The sequence below is a fragment of the Sorex araneus genome, chromosome 11 (assembly GCF_027595985.1).
Source record: "Sorex araneus isolate mSorAra2 chromosome 11, mSorAra2.pri, whole genome shotgun sequence".
Classification (NCBI taxonomy): Eukaryota; Metazoa; Chordata; class Mammalia; order Eulipotyphla; family Soricidae; genus Sorex; species Sorex araneus.
In genome coordinates, this window is record NC_073312.1 from 36,172,826 (window position 1) to 36,198,724 (window position 25,899).

At 37.1% G+C, this 25,899-nt stretch overlaps 1 long non-coding RNA gene across 7 annotated transcripts in view; it reads left to right on the forward strand.

The window, feature by feature from the left end:
• The window catches only part of LOC129399433 (uncharacterized), a 417,723-nt gene that overhangs the window by 269,869 nt on the left and 121,955 nt on the right, over positions 1-25,899 (forward strand). For 3 of the 7 annotated variants that reach the window (XR_008627079.1, XR_008627084.1, XR_008627085.1), the window contains 2 exons: positions 2,233-2,352; positions 7,538-7,844. This is a non-coding gene — a long non-coding RNA (uncharacterized LOC129399433). Of the gene's footprint in view, positions 1-2,232; positions 2,353-7,537; positions 7,845-18,205; positions 18,255-25,899 lie in introns of those variants that run through there. The other 4 variants (XR_008627080.1, XR_008627082.1, XR_008627081.1 and 1 more) reach the window with 2 other exon arrangements.

A 25,899-nucleotide genomic window follows, 5' to 3' on the forward strand; every position in this document is an offset into this window, starting at 1 on the left:
CTAATGAACACAGATGCGAAGATCCTCAACAAAATATTAGCAAATAGAATCCAAAAACTCATCAAAAAATCATACACCATGACCAAGTGGGATTCATCCTGGGGGTGCAAGGATGTTTAACATTCAGAAATCAATCAACATAATCCATCATATCAACAAAAGCAAAGATAAAAACCATATTATTTCAATAGATGCAGAGAAAGCATTTGACAAGATTCAACACCGATTTATGATGAAAACTTTCACCAACCTGGGTTTAGAAGGAAATTTCCTCAAGATAATCAAAGCTATCTACTACAAACCCATGGCAAGTATTACCTTCAATGGAGAAAAACTTAGGGCCTTCCCTCTAAGATCAGGGACAAGACAAGGATGTCCACTCTCACCACTTCTATTTAACATAGTACTGGAAGTACTTGCAATAGCAATTAGGTAAAAAAAAGACATTAAGGGCATACAGATAGGGAAGGAAGAAATCAAGCTCTCACTATTTGCAGATGATATGATACTATACCTAGAGAAACCTAAAACCTCTACCAAGAAACTCCTAGAAACAATAGACTTGTACAGTAAAGTTGCAGGCTATAAAATCAATACCCCAAAATCCATGGCCTTCCTATACGCAAATAACGAGACAGAGGAAAGTGACATAAAAAAATCCCATTCACAATCATCCCCCAGAAAATCAAGTACCTCTGAATCAGCCTAACTAAGGAGGTCAAGAATTTCTACAAAAAAACCTACAAAACGCTAATCAATGAAATAAAAGAGGACACGAGGAAATGGAAATATATTCCCTGCTCATGGATAGGAAGAATTAACGTTGTCGAAATGACAATACTCCCAAAAACACTGTACAGATTCAATGCAATCCCTATAAGGATACCCATGAAATACTTCAAAGAAATGGGGCAAACACTCCTGAAATTCATATGGAACAATAAACGCCCACCATAAGTTTATAACTGTACCTCAAGGTGATTCACTAACAAATTTTTTTTTAAAAAAAGAATCTGAGATTGAGTTTTTGCTCCCATTGTTTAGGAGGAGGAATTATGGTTGATATTATGATATTTAATTAAGATTTTAAAATAATCTGGGGCATAAGAGTTAACATAAATAAAGCCATAGAGTTATAATGAAGAGAAAAGAATTTAGACACAGGATGGAAAGAAGCTCAACAATGCTGCAGTCCCCAGATGGTCAAACCTCATCTCAGAGGCCAAATATGCTGCCTACTTGTCTTTTTAAATAAGATTTTGTTGGAATACAGCCACAGCCATTCACTTATGCAGTCTATGCCTGCTTTTGAACCATAATAGCAGAGTTAAAGAGCTACAACAAATATAGGTAGCTATACATCTCTAAAGCCTAAAATATTTATCCCCTGATCTTTCGTACTTGTTAATCCCTACTCTAATATCACACGAAGCAGTCTGTGTTCTATCCTATCTTAATAACTTCCAAACTTTCAAAGTATAATTATACCCATTTGCACCTGTAATCTTGTGATTCTTTATGTATAGATGCTCTAACAACAATCACATTGCAATTATAGATCATAGCTGAGATTATCTTCTCTGTTGCTATCTCTCTTCTGTACTATCCTTATTTGTTAATATCTATGTTCTAAATAAAGTTCTACCACAATCCTTTAAAAACATGAAGTATACACAAGGGTTAGGAGGAGTTGCCACATGTGAAGGGGGTGCAGTTAGGATAGAGAAGGGACCACTATGACAATGATATAAAATGAAATGAAATGACCACTGTGGATGAGAACTGATTGCTGAGAGTAGGTAAAGGGATATACAAGAGAACTTTTCAGTACCTGTATTCCAAACCATAGTGTGCAGAAAGGAGGAGGGAGGGAGGGAGGGAGGGAGAGAGAGAGAGAGAGATAGATAGAGATAGAGAGAGAGAGAGAGAGAGAGAGAGAGCCTGTCTTAGTGTACAATGATCAAGGATGAGTGTTGGATCATTATATGACTGAAACCAAATCATGAACAACTTTGTAGCAGTGTATCTCACTTGGTTCAATTAAATAATCAATAAAACATGAGTAAGACTATTGCAGTATTCAACCATGCCATCACCATCACTTCCTAATCCATTTAACCTAAAATCTCTATAATTTGTCATGGTCTTGAATGCCTTACCTTATTATCTACACCACTCTACAGGTACATTTAATTTGTGTTTAATATTCTAATAATGATTTTCCCTCCTCAGGACTTTTGAAATTGCTGTTTCCTTGCATGAAAAATTCTTCCAGATCTTCCCAACTACTTCCTGGCATTCAGATCTTAACACAGACAGAGACTACTGTTAAGTGATTCTTAACAGTATCAGGTAAAAGACTACTCTATTTACTTTGCATTAATTAATCATATTTTACTTTCCTCACAGCACTTCATCAACATCCAAAATTTCCTTTATTCTGTTTTCTTATAGGTTGAGTTTGCTACAATGCAAATTTACCAAAGGAGGGATTTTACTCCATGTATTTGTTTTTGCATATTTAGAATAATTATTTAGAATAATATTTAGAATTATACCTGCTATTTAGAATAGTACCTGTCTCTTAGTAGCTCAGTAAATATTTGTGGAATAGATTAATGAATTGTGTAAATATTCACTTACTTGCATGTTACCTTAAAAAGAGTTCAAGGTCATAAGGTCAAAGATCATACAAGTGTCTTTTTTTTAGCATATAAAATGGTTGTTGAAATTCTATCGATGCATTTACTAACTGCTTGCTGAAAAAAATCAAATTATTAAGTTAATTTTTAAGGACAGTGAATGCATCCAATTATAAAAAATACATGTTTATAAATAAACAATACTGGCAAAGTTTAAATATTAAGGTATTTTATAACATGACAGCTATTAATAGTATTGAATTTTACAAATTAAAAAAAAATTTCACATAATGAGTATGGTTCAAATCTATCTAATTACCCCATTATTTTGCCTTCAAACTACAAGTGTTTACAAATGTCTGGTTTGTTTATACTAGCATATGATATCATCCATAGGTAAAAATCTAATTTTCTCAATTGGTAAGAGAAAAGATTATAAATCTTCTATCTTCAATGTGCTATATTTTAGATAGAATAAATTATGTAATTAAATGTCTTATAGTATTGTAGTGAAGCAAAATAAGAAAGGAGTATATTTCTCTTCAAGATCTGTCCTTGATGATACTAACCATATGTGCCTTTGTTCAGAGTTGGTTCAAAATGAATAGGGAATAAAGTAGACAGCTAAATGTCATAATCTTATTTCTAAGAAAATTTACCTCCTGAAGAGAAAAGCAATGATTGTTTGCAGGTGCAAATTTATTCAAATTCAGAAATTCAGAATCCAAGTAGATATGCTATGTCTTGAAGTTCAGATTCCAGCTACCGAAACTAATTACAAGTAAACTTTGAAATTACTCCTAATTTCATAAAGATAAAGTCTTAGAAAGAATTTACCTTGCATCCGCCCATGGTGTATGTGCCCAGATCTGATATGTACCAGCAGTTATGTACCAGCAACTTGCTAGTGGAGAACTGGCAGTTGTGTCATCTGTGAAGGCAGCTGTCTGGCCTGGCAGGGCACAGTCACTTCTCATGGTCACAGCATTTCAGCATCTGTTCCTAGGCTTTGCATATCCAGAAAATGGAATATATCCATGTACTTGTAGTTGATTAATCTCTGGGAATTAGCAAAGAGGCTGATGTGCAAAAGTAGAGTGCCAATTTAGAGCTTTACACTAAGAAACAAATCTGCCAAGTGGCTCAGAATGTTTATGTCAGTAAGAGACTGCAGCTTCCTAACATAAGGGGGTAAATAATAATCAGAAGTTTCCTGAGTGAACATAGACTTGGCACAAAAGGAATAGGTTGGATGGCCTTTATAACTGGTGTAATTAGGCCTGACATATTTCTCTCCAAATCGAGATTTACCTATTGTGAAAGTAGGGCACTTGTGTTCCCTGAATAGTGCTGAAAAGGCACTGAATTCTTGCTGACTGGTCTTATATCCAATTCCTTATTGGAGAACTGCACATTCTCTCTTCATTTACATTAATTTTATTGAGTAGGATTTGTCTTTATTTTATATTCATTAGAGTTTATACTCATTGGGTGGTAATAAGTGCTATATTTATGTTAGAATTTTGTAGTCAATTATGTTAAATTCTTGATTTGAAAACACAAACTTGTTCTCAAACCATCGATATATTAGGAAACGTTGTGAACATAAAGGAAGTGTCTTTTAATGAATAATTTAGTCTTCAAAAACACTAGGCACAAGGAAAAAATAAAACTTCTTTAAGATGAAATAAACTTCTTAGAAGATACAAAACACACCTGTAAACTATCTGCCTGCTTCCTTAGTTCCTTAGAAGGATCATGAGTTGCATGAATTCAAATCCATTTATAACTTTTCATCCAACTTCAGAAAATTCCCAGTCACCATTCCATTACTCACAATTCCACAACCAAACTCCAAGTCTCTTTGTCCCTAATTAAAATTTATTATTATTGCAGGTATGTATGTTAAATTATAAATAATTGAACAATTTTCACCAATTTTTTAAATTAAGAAAAATAACTTTCATTGGACAAATTTTACTTACCTGAGGAGAGATTAAGAGAGGAATATATGTTCAAGAGAGGAACATGGCTTCTCCAGAGTGGAAAACACACACACACTCACACACAAAGAGAACACATATTTAAAGGAACAAACCAGGTACTATTTTTTAAAAATTTATTTATTTTATTGAATCACCATGTGGAAAGTTACAAAGTTCTCAGGCTTATGTTTCAGTTATACAATACTCAAACACCCATCCCTTCACCAGTGCCCATATTCTACCAACAAAGACCCCAGTATACCTCCCAACCACCGTCCCCCCACCCCCCATCCCCACCTGCGTAATTGATAAATTTCACTTCATTTTCTCTTTACCTTGATTACATTCCATATTTCAACACAAAACTCACTATTGTTGGAGTTTCCCCCCAAGAAAGACAGCCCTATTGCCAAGGAAGCATTTGATAATTAGCTTTCCATTGCTGAGAATGGAGAGATATGAAGTCCTCCTGTTTCAAGTACATAGAATTTTTTTTCCTCCTTTCCACGCTGTAAATAGCTTAAGCTTGCTGTGGGGCGAGTGCACTCTCGGGCTCTCCGGGTGGCTCTGTCTCACCGCCCACATTCGGTGTTCTGGAACCTCAGTGTGTGGACTGGATCGGGATGGCCGTTGGCCAAAGACCGGCGAAGGAAGAACGAGGACCAAGCTGGTTGCTGATTACTTACCATTTATTCAATCTTCCATCTTTCTCATCTCCCGCACTCCCAGCTCCGGCCTCTCTCTGGATCTACTGCTGCCTCCTTCTCTAGTCTCTCCTCCTACTTGTCTCTCTCCCACCTTGCCCTCTAGGCTACACCCAGCTAGGTAGCAAAATCAACATAAGAAAGCCCTTCCTGAGGGCAGGGCATTCCAAAGCCCTTCCTGACTCTTAAGGTTTTTTCCTTTTCCTTAGACCAAACACTTAACATCTTAATACTAGTTGTTTTTGTATGGACATAGCAAGAGATACATTGAGGTTTGCAAGGCAGCTCTCCTGGCAACACCTTGCCACAGGCTCAGACCACAGCACTCAGGCCAGAGTAATCATTCCTCACCCTAGCAGGGTCCAAATCTAGTTATCACTGTTTGGCTCATGACAACATTTGTCCATGATCAAGCTCTTAACTTATAGTTAAGCATTAGGCACTTTGGCCAGGCCCATCTCAATGCCAGGGTAGCACACAACTCACCGCTTGCCCTGAGTCCTTCTCCTCCCACGTCGGGACCCTGCTTTGGGGATGCTAGGAAGTAAGGGCAGCTGAGGCTTAGGTCGAGACAACAGATGCCCTGGAGGAAAATATCATGTAGAGTCAAATGACTCCCAGGTTACAAAAGCATAACATTTGTTAAGTCTTCCTGTTTCCATACAAAAAGGACTTGCTCTGAATAAACTATGCAAAGGACTCAAGGAGAAGAGAAAAACATTATTTACAAGTCAACAGAACACTAAGAAAGAAGCTACAAATAAACAAAGAGGAATAGGAGCACTGTAATGGGAGTAACCCAATAAACCTAGACTACCTGAAGCTATGTTATCCTACACCACGCCACCAAGTTCATACCTGCTTAATAAATAGCCCTCATACTATGGCTGGCGCCACACCACCCAATGAGAAAAAAGGGTATTTCCCATCCTTGGACGGTGTAGGGCTATGGCTTAGTTCACAGTCTAGAGACATGGATGCAAGCAGTTTCTGCAGCCGAAAGTAGTCTAGTTGGCCTCGGATTCTGGTTGATCAGCAGCAACTCGGCCGCACAAAAGTGTGGCCACCCGGGTCGAATCTCGGCGGAGCATGCGCTGGTATTGGCCCGAGACTGCCCAAGCGTCCCGCTGTTCCAAGTACATAAATTTTTTTTTCTCTCCCATTCCCGCGCCTCTAAGTTTGTGCCTGCTTAATAGACCTCATAATATGGTGGACGCCACACTGCATTTCTCCCCGAAAAGGGAAAAGAACCGAGAAAGGAGGATATTTCCTCTCCTCGGCCAGCGTGAAGCTATGGCTTAGTTCACAGTCTAGAGAAATGACTGCTATTTTGATTACCTTCAATATTTCAAAAAAAAACTCATTATTATTGTTTGGAGTTTCCCCCCCCCCACAGTCAGACCTTCTAAAAAGGAACCGTTTCACATTGCTGACAATTAAGAGATATTTTGGATTTTTGTATAAAGTCCAGGGAAAATTCTGCCAATAATTGCATCACTGCAAGCTTTTACTTCCGTTTTGTGGTGCTCATATGATGGAGAAGCCTGGAGAGAGAAACCCTGCCCCACTGGTGCCTCATGGGGCAGTGGTTCCAATCACAGTCTGGAGGCATTTCTGCGAGCTGCTCATGTCCAAAGTAGTTCAGTTGCCTCCGGGATCATGCTCGTGCAACAGCGGAAAAGTACTATTTATTTTTTAAGTGTGTGTATTTGATATTTTGGTGATATGCCTCAGTTTTATTTTTTAAGCATAAATCCTGTGATTTTTTAATTGTGCAGTTTTACATAGCAAGTAATTTATAAGAAAGCATATCAGGATTTAATTTCTTTAATATTATTCACATGTAGAAATTGATGAGTAACTGAAGAACAAGCAACTGGTTAGAGGCTCAAGAGAATCAATCTATCTGCTCTAATACATGAAAACCTTGAGATCCTTATTCCATATATAGGAGCTAATCTAACTTTTAACGTGGCTTTCAGTTAAGTTAATGATAACCATTATATACTTGGAGGTGTTATAGCATATTGAAGGTATCTAGTCTGGGACACTGCTGTCTGTGTTCAGGTCCTGTGTGACAATGTGAAGGTTGTGTAATATGGCCTGTTACCAGTTGGCCCCATGAATCTCCCATCTGTATCCTTGTCCTTTGTAACATGATTTTCAATTAGGATTAAAAATTTATTTTCTTGCCCCCTCACTCTAGGCTGGCTGTTCAACCTGATCTAATGAACAAAATATGGCAGAGATCTTTGTGTACTGTCCAAGGTTAGTCCTCAGGAGCCTTTGAATATTTTTGTTCCTTTCGCTGGAGCACTGTTACCACCATAAGAACATGACCAGACAAACCTGCTAGATAATGTGAGGCCATCTGACTCAGTCACCCCAGTATCCTCAGATGACAAGCCTACAGCCAGAAATATTAATGAGACTACTCAGAATCCCAAGCTCCCAGTGATTCGACAGCTAATTGCAGAGACATGAGTGAGGTCAGTCAAGATCATCTGAGCAAGGTCCAGATCAGCAGAATCATTATTTTATACCATTAGATTTTGTAGTTGTTGCACTTAATGATGCATTTAATGTCTCTGTCCAATTTGAAAAATGGGGAAAATAATAGTTTTGAGGATTAAATTTGTTAATAAAAGATACTTGAAATATCTTAAATATTAATCTGTTGTCTAGTTGTCTGGTAAATAAAATGAGAGAAGAAAGCTAGTTATTTTTTTCTTTGAATCTCAATATTTTCTTAAACTTTTTTTATTATTTTGTTTTACAGACTTACAAACTTTCATGATTACATTTTAGTCATACAATGTTTGAGTACTCATCCTTCCACCAGTGCCCATTCTCCACCACCAATGTTCCCAGCACCCCCACCCCTTCCCACCCCCTGCCTCTGTGGTAGGCACATTCCCTCTTACTCTGTGTCTCTGTCTCTGTCTGTCTCTCTGCTTCTCTCTCTCTCTCTTTTTCGGGTGTTATGGTTTGCAATACGAGTACTAAGTGGCCATCATGTTTGGTCCATAGCCTACTTTCAACATGCATCTCCAATCCTGAGCAAGCCCTCCAAGCATCATTCATTTAGTGGTCCCTTCTCTATCCCAGCTATCTTTTCCCCCAGCATGTGAGACTGGCTTTCAAGATTTGGAGCAATCCTCCTGGCATTTATCTCTACAATCCTTAGGTGTTAGTCTCCTATTATGTTAGAAAGCCAGTTATTATTATTTCTTCTCCAGAGTCTGAGGTATGATTTGGCTCAATTAGATGGTTATTGCTTAGATTTTTATATAGTTGCAGGCAGACAATGATTATGGCTGGGTTCATCTTTAAGACTAATTTACTGTCCTTGAGTGTCAGTCTCATAGTATGCTATTTTATATTCCATAAATGAGTGCAGTCATTCTGTAGAAACAAGGGCCAGGAATATTGCTTTGTATTTGGAAGCCTATCTCATGAACTGGGGGAGAAGGCAGCTGGAATAGAGAAGGTATCACTAAGTCAATGACGGTTGGAGCAATCATTCAGAATGGGAGATGTGTGCTGAAAGTAGATAAAGGACTAAATGTGATAGCCCCTCAGTATCTATATTGCAAACCATAATGCCCCAAAATAGAGAGAGAGTATGGGAGAAATTTTCTGCCATAGAGGCAGGGGGAGTGTTGGGAAGGGGGGCGGGCGGATACTGGGGACATTGGTGTGGAAAATGTGCACTGGAGGAAGTATGGGTGTTCGATCATTGTATGACTGAAATTCAAACATGAAAGCTTTGTAATTGCATCTCATGGTGATTCAATTAAAAAAAGACTAATTTTCTTAATAGCTGGACTCAAAGACTCAAATATTGGGGAATGGACTCAAATATTGGACAAAAGGAACTCAAATACCCTTTCTCTAACTCTACTTACTTTTTGGGGTTCTCTTCAAGTAATGACACTGAATAGTTTAACTTATTAATAGGAACCTGAGGATTCTCAGAGAAACAAAAAAGCAAAAAAGCAACAACATGCTCTTTTCAATTCAGGAACCATGAAGAGTCATTTTGATGCATTTTGTTCATAAGATAGTCACAAATACCAAATTTTAAGTAAAGTAACATATCCCACTTCAATGGTGCACATTTTTTTGTTGATTCCATGTTTTGAGTATTGTGAATAATGCTACTATGAACACAAATTACAGATATCCTTTGATTAGTATATTAGTATATTTTTATATTAGTTTATTATTATATTAGTATATTTCATATAAATATAAGAAGACCAAGGACCTCCGACTCCGGGCACATCTTTTTAATTTCACCGTTCTTCCTGCATTAACATATGCCTCAGAGACCAGGGCCCTACGCAAACAGGATGAGAACGCTATTCGGGTATCCCAAAGAGGAATCGAAAGAGCTATGCTGTGAGTATCACGTCTCACTCAAGTGAGAGAAGGAATCTGGGGTTCCGACCTCTGTCAACGGTCAGGAATCAGGGACGCTGTCTTATTTGCCAAGACATCAAAAACCAGATGGGCCGGACATGTAATGCGATTCAGAGATGACTCTGGACTAGAGCTGTTACTGACTGGATTCCACGGGACGTCAAAAGACCGCTTGGCCAACCACCAACGAGATGGTCAGACTTCTTTGTCAAAACTCTGAATGAATGGTTTGAGGCTCTTCCTGTTCCTGGAGCAAGCAGATATCATTGGGCTACACTAGCACTCAACAGGGACAAATGGAGACGCTACTGGTGCCCACTCGAACAAATCGAAGATCAACGGGAAAACAAGTGATACAAGTGATTCCATATAAATACCTAAAATTGTCATTGCTACATCATTTGGAATTTTTTTTATATAGGGGTCTCCCTAGCAGTGATTGGGGGATTGAGGACTATTCCTGAAACACTTGTCTTTTTGGTCCAGTGGTGTGGACCTTGTGGTTTGGTGTTGCTACCTGACAGTGTTTGGGGACCACTAGAGATGCATTAAGAAATGTTTTAGTAGTGAATTATGCATTTCTAAAGACCTCATTTTATCCCTTTTAGCTACTTTCTTGGCCCTTATGTCTTTATTTTTTAAGACATCTTGTACCTTTTAATACAGAGGCTTAGCCAATTTGCATTTCCACCAAAAGCATAGTAGAGTTTATTTTTTATGTTCATGCTAATACTTGTCTCCAATAATGATATGTTGCTTTCATGACATGAAGAGATATCTAATTGTGGTTTTAATTCATGTTTATCTTAATTTCTAAAGTAATATGTGATGTTGAACATTTATCACCTATGTTTCTGGGCCATTTGTATATCTTCTTTGGAGAAGTGTCTATGAGTTATTTGCCTATTTTTTTAATTAAATTACTTGTAATTTTATTTTGAATATTTGTAAATCCTACGTAGATATTAAACCATTATCTATTTCAGTTATTAAATTGCTTTTCTTGTGGTAATTTTCTTTTGCTGTATAAAAGAGTCTTGATATGATGTAGTCCCATTTGTTTATTTCTTTGAGTTCAGTCTCCAGTGGCATACGTAATGCTCGTCTTGGAATGTATTACTTTTTCTATTAATTTTATTGTTTAGGGTAATATATGCAATATTTAATCCCCTCTCTCTGTGTATATGTGTATAGTTTATATATACATACATATACATATATATATATATGTTTGGGGGCCACACCCAGGGGTTTTTAGTGCTTACTCTAGCTCTGACTCAGATACTCTTGTTGAGGCTCAGAGGACCATATGGGGTGCAGGGGATTAAATGTGGGTCAGCCACATGCAAGGCAAGTGAACTACTCACTGTATCATCTCTCTAGTCCTACCTTAAGTTAATTTGTATAAGCTAATAAACAATCACTGTCACTGTCATCCTGTTGCTCATCGATTTGCTCAAGAGGGCACCATTGTGAGATTTGTTGTTACTGTGTTTGGCATATCGGATATGCCACGAATAGCTTGCCAGGCTCTGCCATGTGAGCGAGATACTCTCAGTAGCTTGCCAGGCTCTCCAAGAGGGGCAGAGGAATCAAACCCTGGTCATCTGCGTGCAAGGCAAATGCCCTACCACTGTGCTATCAACAATTCTTTGCTACCTGTGGCATATTTGATATGCCAAAAGCATTAACAAGTTTTATTTTCAGATTGAAGAGGCAGTATTTGACTCAAGCACTTGAGCCAAATGATCTTTCTCCACTCCTTGGAGTTTCCACATGGTTAAAACCTGATCTCTTTTTAACACACACTCCAAGCACACACTGGCCAGATAGTTCCCAGGGACACCTTTCCTATAGTCAAATTTTGCCAAAGAAGTTATATACCATTGAATCAGACTTGCTCTATGTCTCTTCATCCCTAAAACTTATGCCTTATGTTCAGGTAAATTAAATTCTGTTCTGACCATTAACTTGATGGGAAAACTTTCATAAGACTGTTCAAACGTTCTAATTCTAGTTTTGTACATTTTCCCTTTGGAGATAGGACAGAATAAAATTTGAAAAGATAATATATAAGCAGCACACAATCAAGTGCCATCTCAGAATATCTACTGATAGAAACATTTGTTCTCCCATCTGATGGGATAATTTAGATGGGAGAACATGTTCTTGTGCATTCCTAGGCTTTAATTCTGTTTTTTACATTACTCTTTACTTGGGGCTACATCTTGTCTAATTAGTCAAATTTTATCTTTCTTTGGTGATAATGCAAAAACATTTTTATAATGAATTTTTGAGCACTTACTGTATGCCAGCACAGTGTAAACATTTTCTGCATATTATTTCATTTAGTACTCTTATAGCTTCATGAGATACACATTATTGTTTCGCTTTTACAGATTATGGTTCAAGATTGCCAAAAAATGATAATTAGAGTACAATTTCAATGCCAGATCTTTGTCACTTTTGTTCATTTGTTATACCATGTATACAGTGTTAGAATTAACCCACCTTGATCCAACTGTGCCTTAATTCTTTATCATTCCTTACAGAAAAGTATTATTCAATAATGTATAGTAAAATGACTAGGAGATTACTTCCTCCAAGGGATAAAATTGACAAAAGAAAAAAAAATCTTGCCATCTATAACTTAAAGTTAAATAGAAGCTTCATACTGCAGGGTTTCTTTTTATTTTTAAATTTTTATAGCATTACAAAGCCATTCGTGATTGAATTTTAGTCAAACAGTATTTCAACACCCATCCTTCCACCAATGTACATTTCCCAGCACCAAAGACATGCTGCAGTTTTTTTCTGCCAGTCAAGCCACTGAAATTATAACATGTTTATATGGTGAAAATAATTCAAAGTGTTCCTTAACCAGATCATTGGCTTCATTTTAGGATCAAGTTAAGAAATATAAAGAGGAAAAATTTTATTAAAGAGTTATGTGAAACTATATGTTTATTCAGCTATAGAAGAGGAAACCTCTCTAGAAATAGTACAGGGGTAAAGGCATTTGCCTTGTATATGGCCAGCTCTTGTTTGATCCCTGTACCTCATATGGTTTCCTGAACACTGCCAGGGGTAATCCCTGAGCACAGACCCAGTAGTAATCCCTGAGAATCACGAGTATTGTCCAACCCTCTTCAACCAACTTCCCAAAAAAGAATAGAAATATGATGTAAAAAGAATTTTTTTCTATATTTATTTTATTTTTATAAAAGTAATCCACAATGGCTCATTACAGATAATATTCAAACACCAATCCCATCACCGAGCACTTTTCTACCACAATAAAAGTTAAGTGTGTGAGGGTTGTTGTATTTCATTCTGGAGCCATTTAATCCTGAATATAAAGGAATAGAAGCAAGTATGTTAGAAACCAAACAAATGTGTGATACTTTTGATAAGTAAGAGAGGTAGAATATAAGAGGTCACTCTCTTGCCTGAGCTTTAGTTTATAGTCTCTGATGAGATTACATGGCACCGGGGGCATTTTGTGGGTGTAACTGCCAAGCTACTGGAAAAGTAGGGAGCTGGGAGGAGGAGGCCAGCTTGGAGATCTCAGTCAGGGGTTCCCATGTAAAAAGAATTTTGAGAAAAGAAGAGGCAATGTGAAAATGGGAGAGTGAAAAATTAGGCTAATTTTAATGGATATTTACTATTTAGAATAAGAAGACTGAATGAAGAGTGAAAAACACAATCATAAATAACTTAGTAATTCTTGGTGAATTAATTTAAAAACTTAAAATATCAGGAATAAATATGAGAGTAGACGATCAGAGTAAAGTGAAGTAAGGATTTATTTTATCACTCACATGTCAATTAAATTTATAAACCATTGTAACTGAACAACTAGTTGACCTTGGGAAATAGTGCTAATATGAAAGACTTATTTGCAAGGCCCTACCAACATGCAACTTCTCATTTTTTTTTAATAATGTAGGAGTACTGATATTTATTCAGCCATTGAGTAAGCCGACTGAATTGAGCATGAACTCTACTATCTACTAATTAATAAAAGAATTAATTTAATTCTATTCTGAATGTTAACTTTATAAACTTTATTTTATTATTTTATTATTATCCCCCCCACTTTTTGATTCACTGTGAGATACAGCTACAAAGTTTTCTTGTTTGAGCTTCGGTCATATAATCATCAAACACCCATCACTTCACCAGTGCACACTTTCCACCACAAAAATCCGGAGTATTCTCCCCCCCACACACACCACCCACCTTCCAACCCTTTCCCTGCTTGTGTGGCAGACAATTTTCCCCATACTCTGTCTCTACTTTGGTTACATTTGATATTTTGACACCAGACTCACCACCACTCAAATCTGCCAAAAAGGCAATGCTAGACGATTTGTTTTGTATTTCTTGTTATGGATAGAATATAATGTCCAGGAAATTCTGTGTCATTCTTTTTTTTTTTTTTTTTTTTTTTTTTTTTTTATTGAATCACCAAGTGGAGGGTTACAAAGTTCTCAGGATTATGTCAGTTATACAATATTCAAATACCCCTTCCTTCACCAGTGCCCATCTTACATTCCCAACCCCCCCAGTCTATCTGCCGCCCCCTCCCACCTCCCTAGTCCCCACCCTTATACGTGATAGGTTTCACTTCATTTGCGCTTATCTCGATTACATTCCATGTTTCAACACACAACTCACTACCGTTGCTGGGGTTTCCCCCCAAAAAGAAAAAGACAGTCCTATTGCCAATGAGGCATTTGATAATTCTCCATTACTAAGCATATAGAGATATTAAGTCCTGCTGTTTGTTACATAACTTTTCTTTTTCCCCCTTGCCCCGCGCCACCGAGTTCACGCCTGTTTAGTAATCGCCACGCTGTCTGACAAAGGGAAAAAAAACCGAAGAGGATGGTTATTTCCCGTCATCAGCCGGCGTGGGGCTCTGGCTTAGTTGATAGTCTAGTAGAGTGTCTGGAAGCAGTTTCTGGAACCAAAGCTCTTGCGCTGATATCGGCTCCGGCTCGAGATACCACCAGCGTCCCGCTGGTCCATGTACCTAATTTTTCCCCTTATTTCCCATTCCCACGCCACCAGGTCTGTTTGCTTAATGGACATCACACTATGTTTGACACCACGCCACGTTTCTTCCCGAGAAAGAAGGATATTTCTTCTCAGCCAGCGTGGGGATATAGCTTAGTTCAGTCTAGAGAGATGGCTACCATTTTGATTGCCTTCAATATTTCAACAAAATACTTACTATTCTTGTTAGGAACACCCACAAAAGTCCGACCCATTAAGAAGGAACCATTACATACTGCTGATACTAAGATGACATTAAGTCGCGCGGCCGCGGCAGCGGCCACGCGGTTTTGGGTTTCTGTCTAAAGTCCAGGGAGAAAGTTGAAGGAGAGAGAGAGAGATTTCCGCACGGGGGACCTGGCGGAAACTCTCAAGTCACATACTGCAGGTTGCTGGTGGGCTGCCGGTGTCCCAAGCAGCTCCGTCCTCTTCGTCAGTCATTCTGGGGGTGCGGGCGCGGAGGAATGGGAAAGCCCACGTGGCTGCACTCTCTTTAAGTGTCCGATGTGGGCGGAGACCGGTACTTCCCCGCCCTCGATCCCCCGCCAGCCGCGCCGCGCACTTGGGTGCGTCTCTCCATTTTGTGCTCAGAAGTGGGATAGATGCTGTGTGCAGGTTGCTGGTGGGCTGCCGGTGTCCCAAGCAGCTCCGTCCTCTTCGTCAGTCATTCTGGGGGTGCGGGCGCGGAGGAATGGTGTGTCATTCTTTTCTGGGAGTTTTAGTTTACAGTTTCTGGGTCTTGGCCATTGATGAGATTACATGGCTCCAGGGACAGTTTGTGGGTGTGACTAGCAAGCTTCTGGAAAACTGGGGACCTGGGGGGAAGAAGACCCAGTCCTGATCCAAGCAGGCTTGGAGATCTTAGTCACAGTTTCCCACATATCTGGGTTTTCCTGCTAGTCCACTCTCTGCTTAGGTTCATTTCGTTTTGGGTGAGGCTTGTACCCCTTTAGGTGAGGCTCATCTGAGCATGTGGAGAGTGGCCTTGAACATGGTGGTGATTGGGTTCTGGTGGTTTTAGGCTGCCAGGGTTCTGCTTGATGCAGGGAGGGAAACTCAACCTGCCCCCCTCTGAGGTGCCCCAGTGAAGACAGCCTGGCATGGGGTCAGGACATTCTGTGATGCTCTCTTCTGGGAGCTTTAGTTCATAGTCTCTGGGTCTTGGCCATTGATGAGATTACATGGCGCCAGGGGCAGTTTGTGGGTGTGACTGCCAAGCTACTGGAAAACTGAGCACCTGATGGGAGGAGGCTGAGTCCTGATCCAAGTGAGCCTGGTGCTCTCAGTCATGGGTTCCCACCTACCTCTGAGCTACAGGCCCTAAGTGCATCTTCTGATCTCTTTTGAGATTTATGGATCTCTGAAATAAGGCCAATAAATGAGCTTATATAGCTGGGCCGGAGGTGGTTTGTGGGTGTGTGTACCACATATCTAAATTTTGGCCATTTGATTCTGGCTAAACTTGGCCCCAAGTTGTTGGGTCTGCACAAAGGCACAGCAGCAATTTTGGGGTATCTGGAAGCCTGAAGGCATCATCAAGCTGCTGATGCACTTGTTCCACAGGTACAGGTTTACCTGCTGGTGGCACCATACCCCTGCAACTTCTCATTATACTTGTTACATTTAATAGAGCAACAGCTAAAACATGCAAATCCAAAGATTTAATATGTAGATGATAATTTTCATAATTATTATTTATCTAATGCCGCATACATGTAGAGCAGTATTTATATTTGTCTCATATTAACACTTTTATTTTAAATTTTATTGAATTACCATGAGATAGTTACATGCTTTCATATTTGGGTTACAATCACACAATGATCAAACACATATCCCTCCACCAGTGCACATTAACACTTTTTTACGCAGAAAAATGCTTACCTGCCCACCTTCTTTCATATTATTGTGGTATTTATTACATATTTTACATATTTGAAACTTTGTGCTTCACTTTAATATGATTAAAAACTAAACTAAACATTTTTATGTTTTATGCTCTCACTTAAATTTGAGTTGCAAATAAAATAACTAACAATTTTATATAGTTGTAATGGAACTATGTTGTTTTACTCTACCTCTTTTGATTTTCTGGTTCCAACTCTCTTTTCTCTCCCTCTGAAGAATTCTCTCTCATGATTCACCTCAGTTTGGAAAGATTACTAGAATATATTTCTCCTTTTTAATTCTTTGTTTGGTTTGTTTGTTTTTGGATGATAGCTGGTGGTGCTCAGTGCTCACTCTTGGCTCTGTGCTCGGGGATTACTCCTGCAGATTCTGGGGACCATATGAAGTGCCAGGGATCAAACCTGCCTCAGCCATGTGAAGCAAGTGCCCTAACCGCTATACTGTTGCTCTGTCCTCCTTTGGCCTTTTCTCTCACTAGTCTCTCTGGGATGGGGTAAAACCCAAACATCACCAATTCAGTTTTTACTTTAGCTGACAGAGTATATATATGTATATATATGTATATATATATACATATATATGTGTGTGTGTGTTTGTGTGTGTGTGTGTGTGTGTGTGTGTATTCCTTCTAGCAGGAAGAGGAGAAAAATTTAAGTGGAAGTTCACAGGTGCAGGAGATAATATGTTTACATCTCACATAGAACTTGTGTTTTGCTTGGTCCCTCTTTCCTTATTTTCCAACTACAATATGACTCCCCAATTGCACTGTGGTCTTTCCCATTCCAATGTGTTTGAACAGGTTGTTTCACTTTGATGAAACACTAGTCATTTAAGATGTAAATGAAATGCTATCTCTTTGCGTGGTTATATTAGTTTTCTCTACTATTTTTCTGTGACCAAACTCTAATTTGCATTAGAGCACAATGAGTACATTTGGTTTCCTATTAGTCTCCTTATTTGACTAATAAGTATGAGATTACATCTGAATTTATAATTTTTTTCTTTTTTAAAAAATTATTTTATTTTTATAAAGTTGTTCACAATAGATCATTACAGTTAATATTCAAACACCAATCTTACCACTTTGCACCTTCCTACCACCACAATAGGAAAGTATGTGAAAATTGTTTGTATGTCATCCTGGAGCCATTTAAGCCCTTGTATAAGAGATTACAAACATATATGTTAAACCCAAACAAATGTGTGCTACTTTTGGTACATCAGTGGGCTAGAGTATAGGAGGTTGTGGGGTCACAAATGCGGCCCTGTGCCAGGACATTCTGTGTGTCTCTTTTCCGGGAGCTTTGTTTCAATCTCTGAATCTTGGTTATTAATGAGATTATATGGCTCTGGAGGCAGTTTGTGGATGTGACTGCCAAGCTACTGGAAAACTGGGGAACTGGAGGGAGGAGGCCCAGTCCCATTCTGAGTGAGCTTGGAGATCTCAGTGACGGGTCCTGCATACCTGGTTTTTCTGCAGGTTCCCTCTTAGGTGAGGCTCCTCCGAGCCTGTGGAGAGTGGCCTTGAGCATGGCGATGTGGTTGGGTTCTGGATGTTTTCGGCTGCAGCATTCTGCTGTGGGGAAGAGAAACTCAACCTGCCCCCCTCCAAGTAGCCCTGGTGAAGACAGTCTGACATGCGTGAGTTTATAATTTTTAGAACAGAGTCTGATACTCAGAAAACACTGAGCATTTCATATTGAATAAATATGAGATATCTTTCTTAATCAAATATCCATCTAACTGGACTTAATATTCTCTTTTTTCCCTTTAAATTCATATTGTCCTTCTTTATTATTATTCTCAGGGTTATCACTGTCACTATTACTGTCACTATCATCCCCGTTGCTCATCGATTTGTTCGAGCGGGCACCAGTAACATCTCCATTGTGAGACTTGTTGTTACTGTTTTGGGAAAACTGAATATGCCATGGGTAGCTTGCCAGGTTCTGCCATGTGGGCAAGATACTCTTGATAGCTTGCTGGGCTCTCCGAGAGGGGCAGAGGAATCGAACCCAGGTTGGATACATGCAAGGCAAATGCCCTACCCACTGTGCTATCCTCAGGGTTAGCAATATTTTTTAAATTATTTGTCAGTATTTTTATTCCTGTCATCTTATTCTAGTTGTCTTTTGAAGCAGCCACTAGAGGCCCAGGTGTCTCCACAAGGTCCACAACACCAGTATATCTGCTGACTTTCTGACACTATGACCAGAGTCAATATGGCAACCACATTCAGAACAGTTGTAAGTATAATTTTAATTTAGTAAAAATTAAAAATTACAGTTAGCTGTAATTAGAGCCCAGAAAAGGGCAAAGAAGAAACCCAAAGTGGAAAATCTGTGAGTTTAACTCAGTGACCCAAATGAATGGTTTCAAAACCCAGTTAATGCCAGGCGTTCCCTGGCTATAGTAACTCCTGTTCTCCCTAACCAAGAGAACAGGAATCAAGAGTCAAGGTCCTAGTCACTGACCCCCAGAGAAAGAAGAGGGGGAGAGAGAGAGAGAGAGAAGAGAGAGAGAGATGGCATGATCATTGAGAATGATGGGTTGTCCCATACCTAATATACTATAATTACCAAGACTTCTAACAAGTGTCAAAATCTTACAACAGGTATTTCAAAAGATGTAGAATAAGCTATGCTGCTCTTCTAGAACTCCAAGACCTCCTATGGGAACATTTCTAATTTCTTATATTATCTTTTACCCCTAGGAGATTTAAACCCATGAAGAAAACCCATCTTACTCATTCCTCTTTTTTTCTCTCAAATAACCACCAGGAATATGGCATATAGTCTTTTCACTTAATTTACACTCAACATCTTTTTCCAATGAACTCAAGTGTCTAAGTTACATTCTCCAAGACATAAAGCTAATGGTAATATTTTAATCCAATGTACTTTACAGTGACTTTCAGATCACTTTCTTGGAATTCCTTCATTCTGTTATTAAAATATTCCCTTACCTTTAAATGTGATGACTAGAGCTTTATGGAGTGTGTAAATAAACAGCTATGAATAAATGAGGGGGAAACACTGAGTCCTTTTTTCTTGGTAATGACAAATTCAACCAGTATTTTATCTAGTGCCTGAGAAACTAAAAGCTTATCACTGTGGTTCTGAAATGAAATCTTCTGCATACTGACTGTTCATTGCTCTGGACAAGCTTGGATGTGCTGACTAGTATTTGATACAGTGACTCTGATACAGTGTAAGATTTCAGAGTGGCAGAATGATATCAGTTTTTCACAGAACTTAGCTGCAATTTGATTGGGAAAAAAAAGTTATCTGAGGTGACTGAGCAGTAACAGCATATGCATAAAAATGCTCCAATAGTCAAGGAAGGGTAAAGTATCCACTTTATCAAAATGACTTATACAATAGAGAAAAATAATCCTACTTTTATTCCAGCCTTATATATCATTAAATGAGCACTATAAAATGCCACTGATTTCCTTTCTTGCTTTTTTATCACTACCAGTTCAGACATAAGATTATTCTAAAGAGTAAAAGGACATTCTATCCTATAGTTCTTCACATGGAGAATGACAAGTGCTGATATAATCTCCTCATTTATGTATCTTAATGAATTTATTGACTATTTAATGAGAATCATTATATTTAAATGTGGAAAGATGAAATTAGTCACAGGCCTGACCTCCAAGGAGCTCAAAATCCACTTATTAAAAAGAGAAAAGTAAATCATTGGCTATTTTAAATCAGAATGTTATGATGTAAATTTTATATGGATATGTTTTAGTGTGAAGAAAATTACCTTTTAATTTGTTCATGTGGAAAAATAGAATTTTGAGAGAGCTGGATGTAACAAGAAGATATCCTGGAATATTTTCTGAGGTAGATTTTGAATTTTAGAAGCATCTTTTCTTTGGGTACACTAAACTCAACAGATTCTCATTTGAAGGGTAAATTATTAAAGAAGTTGGTTGCTGAATGTAATAATTAAATAATTTTAGGTAGAAAGAGAATCTGCATCAGTTTGTTTAGCATGAATTATGTCCATATTTCAACAAAAGCAAGGCAAATTGTTTTCTGCTGTAGTTCAAACAAAGTCAAGGTATTTTTACTTAGTTAAAATATAAAAAAATAGTTAAAACAATAAAAAAATTATTTCTCTGGATTTTACCTATATTCTCCCTCTGTATTTTACTTAAATAAATAATTAAAATTATTTCTCTGGATTTCTACTTAATTCTAAGTTTGTTATCCTTGAAAAACATAGTCAAAAATGAAATGCAAGCATCATAATAAGGGTATAAGCATCACTGGAGTTGATAGTGATCCACATTAGGATGTTATGGCAGAAGAATACCTGGATATATAACTGTGGGCATTAGGCAGAGTGATGGGTGAAATGTAATGCTCATGGGAAAATATGAAAATGGTACAACTAAAGTTTATATGATATGTTCTTTATTTCAATATAGGTCAAATGTCTGTTTCATCTTGGTCCAGATCATGGTTATTAGAATTTATATGTGATAAAGATAGAAACAATATCTAAAGATTCAATTTATAGAATTATCAATGTTCTGTAGCTGCCAAGAATATCAATATAGGAACAGAAAATTGAGAACTTGATTATTATGAAGTTCCACTGATTTTTTTCCTTTCTATTTTTGCTTTTAGTTTCTGCCTATTAAAGATAATTTTAGCTACCACTAACCAGTATCTACTACAAGGAAACTGAAATTCATGAAGTAAAATAAATGTACTTTCTGGAGAAGTGATTCTAAGCCTTCTATGTTCCCACTTACGTAAACATTACCATTATGGAATTTAGATAATTTTAAAGAAAAATAATTAAACATTAGGGTCAGAGAGATAATACAGTGGGTAGGGTGCTTATCTTATATGTTGCTCACCTAGTTCAATTCCCAGCACCTAGTATAGTACCCTGAGCCTCACCAAGAGAAGTCTCTAAGTGAAGAGGCAGAAGTAAAACCTGAGAGCAATTGAGTGCAGTGCCAAAAAACAAAATAAAACAAAAAGCTGAAAATATTAGGAAGTACCAATATTATATTAGCAAGTAACTTGAGAAAGTGTATATTTAAAAGATAAGTAAATAAGTACTATAAACTGAGTGCTATAATCATAAGATGTTTGGATTCTGAGATTCTAAAGATTCTAATTATTGGTTCAGGACTAAACTTTATGTAGCTATGTGTCTTATACTTTTAATAGACTAGTAGGCTCTCATTCACCCTAAAATAGAGTTTTACACAGACACACACCACCATTCTCTTCTGGTTTATAGTTTATTTTGATAGATCTTCTGTGAACCTTAAGGGAGATCCTTTGTATATAAATCTTTTCTTTAAAGTTTTGCTGTATGGAAAAGTTTTGCTGTATGGCCTTACTTTGGCTAGGACCCTTTGAACTTCTTGAATCCGGTTTCACACATTCTTCATCTCAATTCTGGAAAATTCTTAGTTACAATTTCTTTCACTAGTAATTCTTCTTTCATCTTGCCTGCCTATTCCTTGGGACTCCCACGATCTTATATTGTTCCTCTTGAGCTCATACCATAGTTTTCTACTGTATGCTTTAGCTCTTAAGACCATTTCTTTTCTGTTTTTTTCTAAAGGTTTGCTGCATTTCATCTTGGAATTCACTGAGTGTTTTTTCCTCTGTTGTTATCTGGTGCTTAGGGTTTCCACTGAATTTTTATTTTACCTATCATGCATTCCAGTTATGCCCCTTCAAATTGTAGTATATCATTTCTGTTCTCATAATTTCTGTGATTTATTGATTACCTGTACCATTATTTCTTTGTGCTCATTAAACATCTTCAACATGATATCAATAAAATCATTAGCTCAGAGGCTATAAAATTAGTTGATACTGGTTGCACAGTCTGAGCCATTATCTTTACTCATTAAGCTTGGTAGGCTTCTCTGTGGGTTTTTCATTGTCACTGCCCTCTTAAAGAAGAAGCTCTCTGAGTGTTCCTCTTTGCCTTCCCTGCTCCCAGTAAATATTTCTGTTTCTTGTTTATGATTTTGTTGCCATGTGTGGGTTTTCAGAGTACTTCTTATGCCATCTTCGACCTTCCTATCCTTTGGCTGCAATTTGAGACTATGATTTTTTATCATGAACTCCGAATTTGTGGATTTTTTTCTGCAGTGATTAATTGTTGAGAATTGTACAAAATATGCAGTTATTTTCTGGTTGTTTTTGTTTGGGGTGGCAGAGCCAATGGTGCTCAGAGCTTAGTTCTAGCTCTGCACTTAGTGGCCACTACAGGCAGTATTAGAGGGACCATCTGTGGTGGCAGAAATCTAACCCAAGTCAGTCACATGCAAGGCTAGTGTCCTACCCACTGTGCTATCTCCTCAGTTCCTTTGGTTGTATTTTAAGGGAATTTTCTCCTAGTGCAGCCTATTCCTCCATGATTTATGACATGCCTGAAAGCCTTTGACAACAAAAGTATATTGAGTTCATATTTTTAATAATTAGGTCTTGAAATAACGATGTTCATATATTGTACCATTTCTAGTATGCAAACCTTGGGTTTAGGAAAGAGATGCTTTAAAAGATTTTATTTCGTTTTGATGCTAACACTTAAATGTAATTTCAGTAAAACTAATTAATTTGTTAATTTCCCTACTCAAAGATAAATATGTTCAGAAGAAAAGTTGATTATCAGTCTGAGGGGAAAATTGCATTTTAACATATTTAACAGTCACTTATTGTAGTTGTCTTCCGCTCTACCTGGGCTACCATCTCCAACTAGATTCCTCAGCTTATTTTTTTCTCTTCTTCTATTTCTGGTTTTAAAACAAAAAGAAAGAAACTACAAGAGGTAATTTGTCTAAGAAAAACAAGGCATTCTAGAAAGAAGTCTCCATTTTGAAGCATCCACAGGCCGTATTGATAAGCTTCCAAGTACTTCAAAATAATGTGATGTTATTTTACATCACAAATAAGAAAATAAAACCCTTGTAGATACAACCTAAGGCAGAAGTTGGGATGATAAATGTGACTACATTTGAATGTATGAGTTTTACAAACTGCATGTCCTCAACATATAATTTAACAAAAACATAAAGATATGTAAAATCATCGGTAGTGATTGTATCCATCCCTAGTTATTGTCTAATGATCCTTTAATTATAATGTTTCTATGATGAGATGTGAGGTTTTAACCTAATGTGCACAGATTCTACCATCTCAGTTGTTTGCAAAGATAGTTGTTCATAACACATTCTACATTGCCAAGAATCGTGTTACAAGATTTAGGACAGAACTGGACAGTGTAGCATGGCAACTATAGCTTTGTCAGTCCTCCAACTTTCCTTGTAAGGTTCTTGAAAAATTTTGTGTTTTTCTTACCTAATCAATAAATGTATCTTAAGCATTTTCTCCTTGAAGAAATGGGTGCATTCAAGATTTCAAAAATGACAAATTTAAATTCCAAATTATAATATAGAGAATTAAACTTTATAATATTTTTTAAGAAAAAAGCTTTATATCTAAAAGCTATCAGATGTATAACAAAACCAAATCTTTAGAAAACATCATTTAAATAATATGATAGGAATAATTAGCTGAATAAAATAAATTCTATTTCAAAATTGCTTATAATGGTAAATTATAAAAATAAATCACAGGTGCAAATATTTTTTTCCTTCAAGTGATCATGTTTTACCTGCAAAATTGTCTTTATTTTCTTAGTAGTAAAATTAAGGTGATATAAAAACAACCTGACTTTTATTTGTTTCCACAAGCTACAAAAATCTTCTTTGATTTATTTTTAATTTTGCTATCTGCAGAGATATCCAATATAATTTTAAACGGAAGTTTCCAGAGAAATTAAAGTATTGATCATCATCCCTATGTTTATTATCTTTTTTTCAAATGAATAGCTTAAAACTTGATAGTATTTAAAAATTCTATGAATCATTACTTCTCTCATTTTACATGAATAGACAAGTTCAAAAATATCACTTTTGGCATAATTCTGCATGAACTAGTAAGGCTATAAGTGAGTCATAGTTGATGTGTTTAAAAAGCTCTCACTTGTCTTGATTCCTGCACTTTTATTGCCTTGGTCATGCAGTTTAGAAAACTTTCTAGTTCTTCCTTTTCAACTATTTACTCAACAAAAATAGACACACTGCAGTTGTATGGTAGACTCAAGAGGACAATATTATCATGTTCTAAAGATATCAGTTTGCTAAGCAAAATATATACACTAAAAGAAATTAATTTTAATTGTTAAAGGAGAAGTGTATGTGATGGAAGAGGGCATAGTATGTCAAAAAAGTCAGAGGAAATGGCAACAGCATTAAAAAGGCAAATATTTACATAAGACATTTAGTTTGCTGAATTTTAGAATATAAAAGCAAACAGTTCACCAGTGATTTTTACCGTAATTTTCTTTGACATTTAATTACTTAGCATGTGATCAGGAAATTTCAAAATCATTTGCATAAATTGCATCTTTATGTCACTTAAATGTGTTAATAGTGTCAATGCGAAAGAATAGAAGACACCCTATCTTAGAGAAAGTTATTAGTTCTCAACCAATGTCATTTGATTAAAAAGAAGATGATTTTTTTTTTCTCTGAAGGTGTGGGAGCTTAGTACTCAATGTGAGCCAAAGCTTCAGGGTTTTACTGGTCTTGCACATTTTGTATTGTTTATTTTAGATTTATTAGTAGCAAAGGCTTGATTTACTTGATAGCAGAGTTGTATAGAATTAGTGCAAAGAAATGCATTAAATTAAGAGGATAAGAAATATAGTGTTTCCTTTAAAAAAGTTTCACTTTGCTCTATGTCTTTTACTCTACTATTTTCACAATGTTTCTTGTGGTTCTTAGGGCATACTCTTGGCTCTGAACGCAGGGATGACTCCTGGGAAAGCTTGTGGGAACCCTAGGGGGTGCCGGGGATCAAACCTGGGTCAGCACATGCAAGGCAGCACCTTACCACTGTACTATCACACCAGGCTTAGGAAGAAGCATTTTAAAGAGTTTACTAAAATATAACTCTAGAGGATAAAAAGATGATGATTTATTCAAGTTGATAGTACACTGCGTTGGACTTTGCAACAAAGCTTCATGAAAATTGTAGACTGGCCGAACAGAAGATTTTTCCTCAGGTTCTTTCCTTTTAGATTTTATTTCTCTTTTTGGACAAATTTTTCTCTCCA